Source organism: Nannobrachium achirus, assembly GCF_963921795.1.
Source record: "Nannobrachium achirus genome assembly, chromosome: 3".
In the NCBI taxonomy this organism is placed as follows: Eukaryota; Metazoa; Chordata; class Actinopteri; order Myctophiformes; family Myctophidae; genus Nannobrachium; species Nannobrachium achirus.
This window is the reverse complement of record NC_137812.1, coordinates 72,668,276-72,678,076: the sequence shown is the minus strand read 5'-3', so window position 1 is coordinate 72,678,076 and position 9,801 is coordinate 72,668,276.

The following is a 9,801-nucleotide window of genomic DNA, read 5'->3' as shown; positions in this document are numbered from 1 at the left end:
CCAGAACCTACCACCATACTGAGACCCAGAACCTACCACCATACTGAGACCGTCCACCATACTGAGACCCAGAACCTACCACCATACTGAGACCCAGAACCTACCACCATACTGAGACCCAGAACCTACCACCATGCTGAGACCCTCCACCATACTGAGACCCAGAACCTACCACCATACTGAGACCCAGAACCTACCACCATACTGAGACCCAGAACCTACCACCATACTGAGACCCTCCACCATGCTGAGACCAGAACCTACCACCATACTGAGACCCAGAACCTACCACCATACTGAGACCCTCCACCATACTGAGACCAGAACCTACCACCATACTGAGACCCAGAACCTACCACCATACTGAGACCAGAACCTACCACCATACTGACACCCAGAACCTACCACCATACTGAGACCAGAACCTACCACCATACTGACACCCAGAACCTACCACCATACTGAGACCCAGAACCTACCACCATACTGAGACCCAGAACCTACCACCATACTGAGACCCAGAACCTACCACCATACTGAGACCCAGAACCTACCACCATACTGAGACCCTGCACCATACTGAGACCCAGAACCTACCACCATACTGAGACCCTGCACCATACTGAGACCCAGAACCTACCACCATACTGAGACCCAGAACCTACCACCATACTGAGACCAGAACCTACCACCATGCTGAGACCCAGAACCTACCACCATACTGAGACCAGAACCTACCACCATGCTGAGACCCAGAACCTACCACCATACTGAGACCAGAACCTACCACCATACTGAGATCTAGAACCTACCACCACTAAAAGAGGTCAGAGGGGAATGGGATGGCAGTGGACCACTGAGAAGTACCGGAAATTAAAAGGTTTGAGGACCACTGATGAAGAGGAAGGAGAGGAACAAGGAGGAGGAGGAGGAAGAGGAGAAAAGAGCTACTCTTCAATTGGTCCATCCCTGCTCTTACAGATCTGATGAATCCCTTTATTTGGTCCATCCCTGCTCTTACAGATCTGATAAATCCCTCCAGGAACAATGAAATGTCGGACCAATGCCATGTTACCGAATATATCAGATCTGTAGGAGCAGGGATGGACCAGATGGAGGGATTTATCAGATCTGTAAGAGCAGGGATGGACCAGATGGAGGGATTTATCAGATCTGTAAGAGCAGGGATGGACCAGATGGAGGGATTTATCAGGGTGCCATGGCATTGGTCCGACATTTCATTGTCCCTACTTATTCCCATTAGTCCGAATCTGGTGATGTTAACCTGGTGAAAGTACTATGCCTAAACCTAAACCTAACCCTAACCTCATTAAAACTATGCCTAAACCTAACCCTAACCAAATTAGGACTAATGAGATGTAGGACTAATGAGATGTAGGACTAATGAGATGTAGGACTAATGAGATGTAGGACTTTTGGGCAGTCCCCATATTCTGATCCCTCTGGCCTTGTTTGCTCCCGGTGACACACGTCACACACTGAACTGTCCCAGCAACGTACACGCGCACGCACGCACACACACACACACACACACACACACACACACACACACACACACACACACACACACACATACACATACGTACTGTACACACCACTAATGCACACGTGCACATTTATGGTGGTAGGCTATGACTTGTACTTCTTCTTTGGGTGGGTTTTGAGGTGACTGTGAAGCCACATGGTCTATGGCAGTGAGAGGCATAGTTATGAAGTCAGGATCAGCATTTAAATGACTATTTCACTTTAAACCACTTATGGGATTCATTTTAAACGTCCTTTTGGGCTTTTGAGATATATTTTCTTCAATTTTCGACGATTTTGTTGTCTTTCTTTTGTTTTGCTATTTTGAAAAACATTTTAAAATACTTTATCTACGGTACATGTATATCGACACGTTGTGAGCTTGTAGATCAGCTATTTGAAATATGTAAAACAGTTTTTCAAAATAGTGAACAATGGATACAATTTTAGGCATAAGGGGTGAGGCATGGATGACAATAGAGCCCTCTGTGTGCAACCCCAAACAGCTCGATTCGATATTTTATCAGACACTTTTATCCCATTCATATTTATCCTGTATGAATATGAAATTCAGATATAATTTAACCGCATTAGACACACGTCCCTGCTTCAGGTGACTGATAGTCTTTTTAACTCTTATACTGCTTTGAACGTTCCTGTTCGCCCCAATCCTCCAGGGACGTCTGTGCCAATACGCCCGTTCGTTCGTTTGATGTTTTTTATGGATTATGATAAAAGTCGTCCTTGCGCAACTTTTGAATGCATAATTGGTCGTCTGTGTCATTTTGAGGACAGCCGGAAACCTTTCATAAAAAAAAAAGTAAACAGACTGTCCTGGCTCCGCCTGCCCAGAGCGACTAGCTGCCAGGGGCGTCAATTGGGTATGGCAGGGGTATGCAGCTGCCATACCTTGACAGGGGGAAATAATAAAAATGTACTTTTCATCGTGCCTGTTGCTAAGGTATGGCAACATGACTGGTGTCTTCACCAGACACCAGTCATGTTGCCATACCTTAGCTTGTTCTGAACTGACGCCACTGCTAGCTGCTAGCAGCATTGAGGGACTATATTGTTTTATGCATCGGGCTGTTAGTAGAGAAAGAGAGAGAGAAACGTTGGTAAAAGCGATCATTTTGTCGGAAATCAGTTGTTTTATAGTATTAGTAGTATAGTAATTGTAGTAGGTAGTAGTATTTAGCAGTACTAGAATATTGAGATGTATTAGGCCAACTCAGCCTCAACTTGCTGGTATCATTCCGCCGAAGTGCGACCCAACCCCCCCTGACCGATAGAAATAAACTTTGTTAGAATTAGGATTACACAACCTACCCGTGTTGGTGACCCAGGACCAGCGCCCATGGTGGTGGTGGTCGTGATGATGACGATGATGATGATGATAATGATGATGAAGAAGAGAAAAAGATCACTGTAGCCATTGTTATTGAAGATAAAAAGATTGAAGAACGTAGGACGTCATCCGCTCCCGACCGGATCAAAAGCCCGAAATTGGAAGCGATCCCAGACTAAGATGGTGCCAGTCGCGAAGAACCGGGGTCCAAAAATGGATCAAGAGCCTCGTGATATTGTGGAAACCGATCCCGACGGAGCTCGACCCCCGTGTAGGATGGATCCCCCCGCCCGGGGGCTCACATCGCCGCAGCAGCAGAGACCCATGTACCGCCGCGAAAAGACGGACAAACTGGGCGATTTGGCCAATGAAGAATGGCTTCCGCGTAGAGACCCCTCGGAGAACAGAGGCCACGATTCTACTGTCCAAAGTAAGACTTCCAATCCAGTGCATGTATGTATTGTATAGTTGTATACTGTATATAGTTGTATACTGTGTGATAACAGAGCATCCGTGTGGAACTGGAAGCCTGGGATGGGGGGATGGTCAGTGGGTAACGGTTTTCCATTGCGACGTGTTGCCACTCCGACATTGGGATCCGGTCTAGAGCCCGCCTACTGCATCCGGCTATTTACACGTACACATACATGCAAGAAATGTTTCCGTATCCGGACCGGATCAGTAACTTGATCCAAGCAGTTAGGATCCACGTGCTTTGTTTGTTTTTGTCGCTACTCAGGACACACGTGGAGTTCCTATCACGCGCGTGCACGTACCGCGTGTAGTGTACGTGCACTGCACAGCCTACTAAGATTATTTGATGGGAATTTAGGATTTATTGGCTTAGTTTGTGTGTGCGTGCGTACGATGCGTGTGTGTGTGAGAGAGAGGGAGAGGTTTCTTTTTATCGTCATCATCATCATCATCATCAGTAGCTGATGATGTAGCTTTTCAGTTCAATTCAAAGGAGCTTTATTGGCATGAGAAAACATACGTTTACATTGCCAAAGCAAGTGTTACAAATAAAAACTGTTGAAAATGGGGAACATAGTTGGAGGGAGTACAGCTTTGTGTAAACAGAGCTATGTTGCATTGTGACATTTTATATAGGTATACAGGGTATAAAGGGAATTTCACTGTGACAGTAAATGCATGGTAACTATTTACTATAACTGCATTTTATGTTATATATGAACTTATTGTAAGTCATTTGCTAAATGTCAAAATTGTAAATTGATTTGTTTAGATATAAACTATTTGATATTTTCCTGGCTATGATTTTAGATGATGAGTCGACGATGATGATGAGCCTACTTCTTCATTTCCACATCGTGGTCGTCCAAGGACAAGGATAGGTAAAGAAAAAACAAACTTTTTTCTGTAAATCAGACTTAGCACCATGCACATGCTCACATAGACATCAAAGGGGGCTTGAGCCCCTGCCCTTTTATCCATCTGTAAAAAGTGCCCTCTCCAGACCATGAATGCTGTTTTTACATAATTACTATATATATATATATATATATATATATATATATATATATATATATATATTTGTGTGGTAAGCAGGAAGTGCATAGAATGTTAGAGAGGCAGGGGTTGACATTTCTAAAACAGCCTTTTGATGAAAATAGTAGGCCCCCAACCTCCACGCATTCTGCTGTGACGCGTTGTGAGCTTGAAGGTGTACTATTTTTCATGTATTTTATAGTAATTATGTATTTGTATAATTTACAGATCGACCATGGGCTCGTGTACGAGTCACACAAGGATGTGTGTGTGTGTGTGTGTGTGTGTGTGTGTGTGTGTGTGTGTGTGTGAGAGAGAGGGCGTCACGCATTCTGCTGTGACGCGTTGTGAGCTTGAAGGTGTACTATTTTTCATGTATTTTATAGTAATTATGTATTTGTATAATTTACAGATCGACCATGGGCTCGTGTACGAGTTCAGCAGACCCGGTGGAGCCCTTCCGGAGGAGCCTGGCTGGAGTGAAACAGAATGGAGCCCCAGGCCCTGTGCAGGCTGAATGACACACACGCACGCACGCACGCACGCACGCACGCACGCACACACACATATACACTCTGTAGACATGTAGTGTCACAGTGAGATAAAGAGAACCCTGAAAGCTGAAGCAGGATTCAGGCTGAAGCTCATGTCACTGTGTCAATGTTCTGCACTGCTCTTACTACTGCTCTTACTTCTCTTACACACTAAAAGTGTGTAAAAAGACACTTTTTCTTGTTTTTATTTTTTTGAATTTGTTTGTAAACAACCACTGATCATAGGTGTGATGTTACTGAAGCCAACAATAAAAGGCTAAAGAGAGATTTCTGCCTGAAAATGTATTCTTCACAAAAATGCATTTTTCTCAGCTTTATGTTCTCAAAGAGCTGTTTTTAGGCCACATTCTGCAGCTTCTAGCTAATGAACAGAACAAGATAAAAGCTCGAAATCTTTTTCTGTTGCAAAGTAGACATTCTATTCTACGTTGCCATATAATTGTTGTCTTTATAGTCGAAACCAAATTTCTCCAGTAGGCCTTCAAAGATGAGCGACAATTCTGGCAGTGGATGGAGCTTTTTGTTCAATTCTGTGGCAGTAAAAGAGTTAATTACTTTATTTTATTTTTTATTTTTATTTTAAAAAAGGAAGGAAGAGCACATGTTTTATTTAAATTTTATAGATGACAGTATTATACGCCATGACTGGCTTTTCACATCAGCATCAGCTAGCGCTGTTAGCGCTGTTAGCGCTGCTAGCTAAAATGAAGACTCCACAGCCGTCATGCCTTCAGAGGCGATGTTCACTCCGCCACCAGGCAGCTTTTCACTGCAAACGAGGGGTGGGCGATATGGTGATAATTATCGTTGAGACGATACAATGTCTCCACAATACAATGTCTCCATGATATGCCTTTTCAGAGATATCGTATATATCGTGATACGATTGAGGGAGCCTTGTAAAAAACCCTGTTTAATCGTTAATACAGAGATTCATTGCAGAATTCAATTTAAACCTGCATTTTGGTCAAAATCATCAGTTCTCAAACTTTAAAATGTCAAGGTCTCCACTTAACTCTGACAGTATACGAATGGGGTCCATTTGGTTTCATTTGTATACTGTCAGAGTTACATACTTGTAAAGTTCAATTTAGACCTCCCAAAAGGAACCCAGAGAGTCTAGTTCTTGTCAAGTAACTTGAAAAATAACCAACGTGAAAAAGAATCGTGATACGATCGTGTATCGTGATACAACTTGGGAAAATATTGCAATGTATTTTTCCATATTGCCCACCCCTACTGCAAACCGTGTTTAGATGGTGCATGACAACAACAAACCAACCTAATCCTTCAATACTCAGTAGAATAACACATAATAACCACGTAAACTCTCTAGTGCAGTCTGGGGAAACGGCTTTATGACCCTTTTCCTTATATATATTTGTTCCTTTCGGTTCCGTGCAATTAATTGTAAATTAAATATTGAATGTACGTTCCATGGACGCTGTGTGTAAAAAAAAAAGAAAGAAAAGCACTATACAGTCATCCCTGATTAATTATTGGTGACTTTGCACTTTGTACTTAATAGAAAAAAGACTCTGCATGTGTTTTAAAGCTGGCAACTCAAATCAACTCAAATCGTGTGAGTTTGTTTTTGTTTGTTTGTTGAGGAAAAAAAAGTTGTGTTTGGTTGAAAGCCAAACGTGTGAAAATGATGGATTATATGCATAATAATAATAATAATAATAATGATCTGCTTTCATGGGTTGCAGTCAGTTTATCAGATTATATAGATCAGAGATTCTCAACCTGTGGGCTGAGGTCCACTTCATGGGTCGTGAGGACCCCCAAGTAAACAATACACTTATTGATAGGATAGTATAACATTAAAGGAGTAGTTCACCCCCATAATGACTTTTTTCTATTGATTACTAACTAACCCCATGGAGACTTGAGTTCAGTAATATTTGTTTTGTATGTTTTGCTTTCCTAAGACAAAAAATGTATTATAGAAAATGTACTCCCATTGATTACGGATGGAGACCCAAATGCATTCTTGTCCAGTAATTGTTTTTGTAAGTAAAGTATTGTCTTGGGAATGTGACTAAAACAAAAAAATATATATATTATTGAGCTCAGGTCTCCATGGCATGAGTAATCAATAGAAACATTTTGGGGGTGAACTACTCCTTTAAGGTCATATGACATATGATTCATTTTTATAATTGTAATGTACACATCATCGTCCAGGGGAGAGTGTGGTTATAACACCTTTGCTGTACCACCGCACCGGAGCTTCTCAACATCACATCACTGCTCCATACACACGATGAGGGGAGGTCATTCCTTTAAGTGGCCAGATGGGTGCGGGCCCTGAACGCTTTTGAAACGTCCCAAGTGCGGGCCCCGATCCAGAGGTTGAGAACCACTGATATAAATCTAGCTTCTTTCACCAGATATCAGTCAGTTGTATGTGGTCAGAACGACGTCTAAACAGTTACACCAGATATCAGTCAGTTGTATGTGGTCAGAACGACGTCTAAACAGCTATACGTGAAAGCACAAAGCAGAACCATATTACTGTGTTGGTTTACTTGTTTGTAAGGAATTTTTGTCTTTGCTTTTTGCGTTTCAGATTTCGGATCAGAAGTACATTCAGAGTAACACCGTTACACATGTGGGACCTTTTTAAAGTGCAGTAACTCTTTGGTAGAGGTTTGGGTCGTGGGGGCAGTTACCTTAGCATGACGTAAATCCATATTTGTGAGATATACTGTATCTGTTGATTAGAAATTGATATTCCAAACAGCTGCCTCCTTGTTGACTTACAAAGGTCAAAGGTCATGTCTCACCTATAGAGCAAGCAGGCACTCAGGCAGGCTCTATTAGCTCAATGATAAAGATTTGAAGATCCAGGGTGGAAGAATAAAGTTACATTGTGCCGCTTTAACTTTGTTGGTTTTGCTATCATTAAGAAAAAGGACGGACATGGATCTGTGGATCTTCTTTATTAGAAAAGCACAGGACAGCACAGTTCAGATACAAGGTCTACTAAAAGGATTTAAAACGCAAAAAATAACATGTAAACACGGTCATTTTGTACTCAATTCACAAGGAAATGTGTGGTGTGGATCACAAATCCACAGTACAGAAAACCATCTGTTTGCGTTACTTTATGTGCTTTAACTTAAAGGAGTAGTTCACCACGAAAATTACTTTTTTTCTAATGATTACTCACGCCAAGTTTTAAGAGTTTTTGTGGGATCTGCATGTCCTGTGTTTTATTTACTGATGGTTGTAATACAACGACTGGGCAACATCTGGTACTGTAAAGGACCCGATAATACTTGTTGCACGCAGTGTGGCACACCAGAAAATAGCAGATCTACAAGCTTACAACGCATCACAGCTTGACCCCGTTGTGAGCGTGTAGATCTGCTATTTCCGGTGCATGCGCGACACAGTCGCGGGACCAAGTATAAATGACCCTTAAAGTACAGTAGGCTGGTTCTAACCCTTAAAGTACAGTAGGCTGGTTCTACACGCATGTCCAGATGTGTTGGCGTCACTGCTTTATAGATTTACAGTTTGATGTCGGACTATTATGCACCGCAGAACATTAAAGAAGTTTAACCATGACATTGACTGCCTCATTCATTCAATGCCATTAACTTGTTATTGTATTTACCATGTGCAGATGACAGAAAATATCTACTTGTTAATTTAAAGGAGATATTAAGTGATATTCGTTTTGGCAAAAAAAAAAAAAAAAAAAAGAGAAATGTATAGGCTAGTATATCATATATTGCTATAGAGCAGGGGTTTTCAAAGTGGGTGACGGGGCACCCTGGGGTGCCGTGACGGCAGTCCTGGGGTGCCGCGAGATAATTTGATAATATTTGGAGTTTATTTGAAAACAAATATTTGGTATCATTTTAAAAGTACAAAGTTATTTTCTAACCAAAATGGCTGTTATCTCAACGTTTTCCTCGCAACATAATCACCAAAATATCGCCACTGTCGGGCAGAAACCTTGTATCTCCAAGTTTCAAATGTGTACGTATTTTGGTAAAGCAAAGCCCTGCTTCATCATACAAGACTGTCGTACAAAACGAGTGAAAACAGAGGATCTACAAGCACACAGCGTGAGGTAGATCTGCTGTTTTCACTAGTTTAGTACATTTTATAGATGATAAATACAAAACGAACGGTTTTGGACATACTAGGTTTCCACCCGACAACAACGATAGCCTATGCTATAAATATAAAGTGCTGGGAGTGAAAATTATAATGTAGGGGTGCCTCGGATTAAAAAAAATATTTATGCGGTGCCCTGAGACAAATGTTTGGGAACCTCTGCTATAGAGCAGCGCTGTTCATCGTGCGGCCTGTGGGCCGTGCGGCATGTCTATGAGGATCGCCATGGTCATACCAATACAAATATATTTTGTCTACTTTCAGTGTGGACAAATAATTTCTGATGTCATTTTTCAGTTTCTCTGAAAAACAACTAGGAAACCTTTTTTCTTTCTTGTTTTATACAATAATGTTTTGCTGTTTTGTTTGTTCCAAAAGAAGAAACTTCATCATTAATCATTCCATGACAATCCTTTTGTATGAGGTTTGGGCCTTATAGAAGTAAATGTGTTGTGTTTCACCTTAATTTTTAGACTACTCATGTACAGTAGTGTGTTAAAAAAAATCATTGTTATAAAACATCGAAAATAGGACTGTCATTTTCAGCGTTCACTCTCACTCCAACTAAAAGCTCTAGTGGCATAAGCTAGGGCCTGTTATGGAAAAAGTAAGCCATTTACCAATTTACATTGCTTTTCTACCACTTTTACCATATAAATGAAAGAAAACACAGTTGTAACTTGAGCCATCTCAAGGTTGTTGACTGAT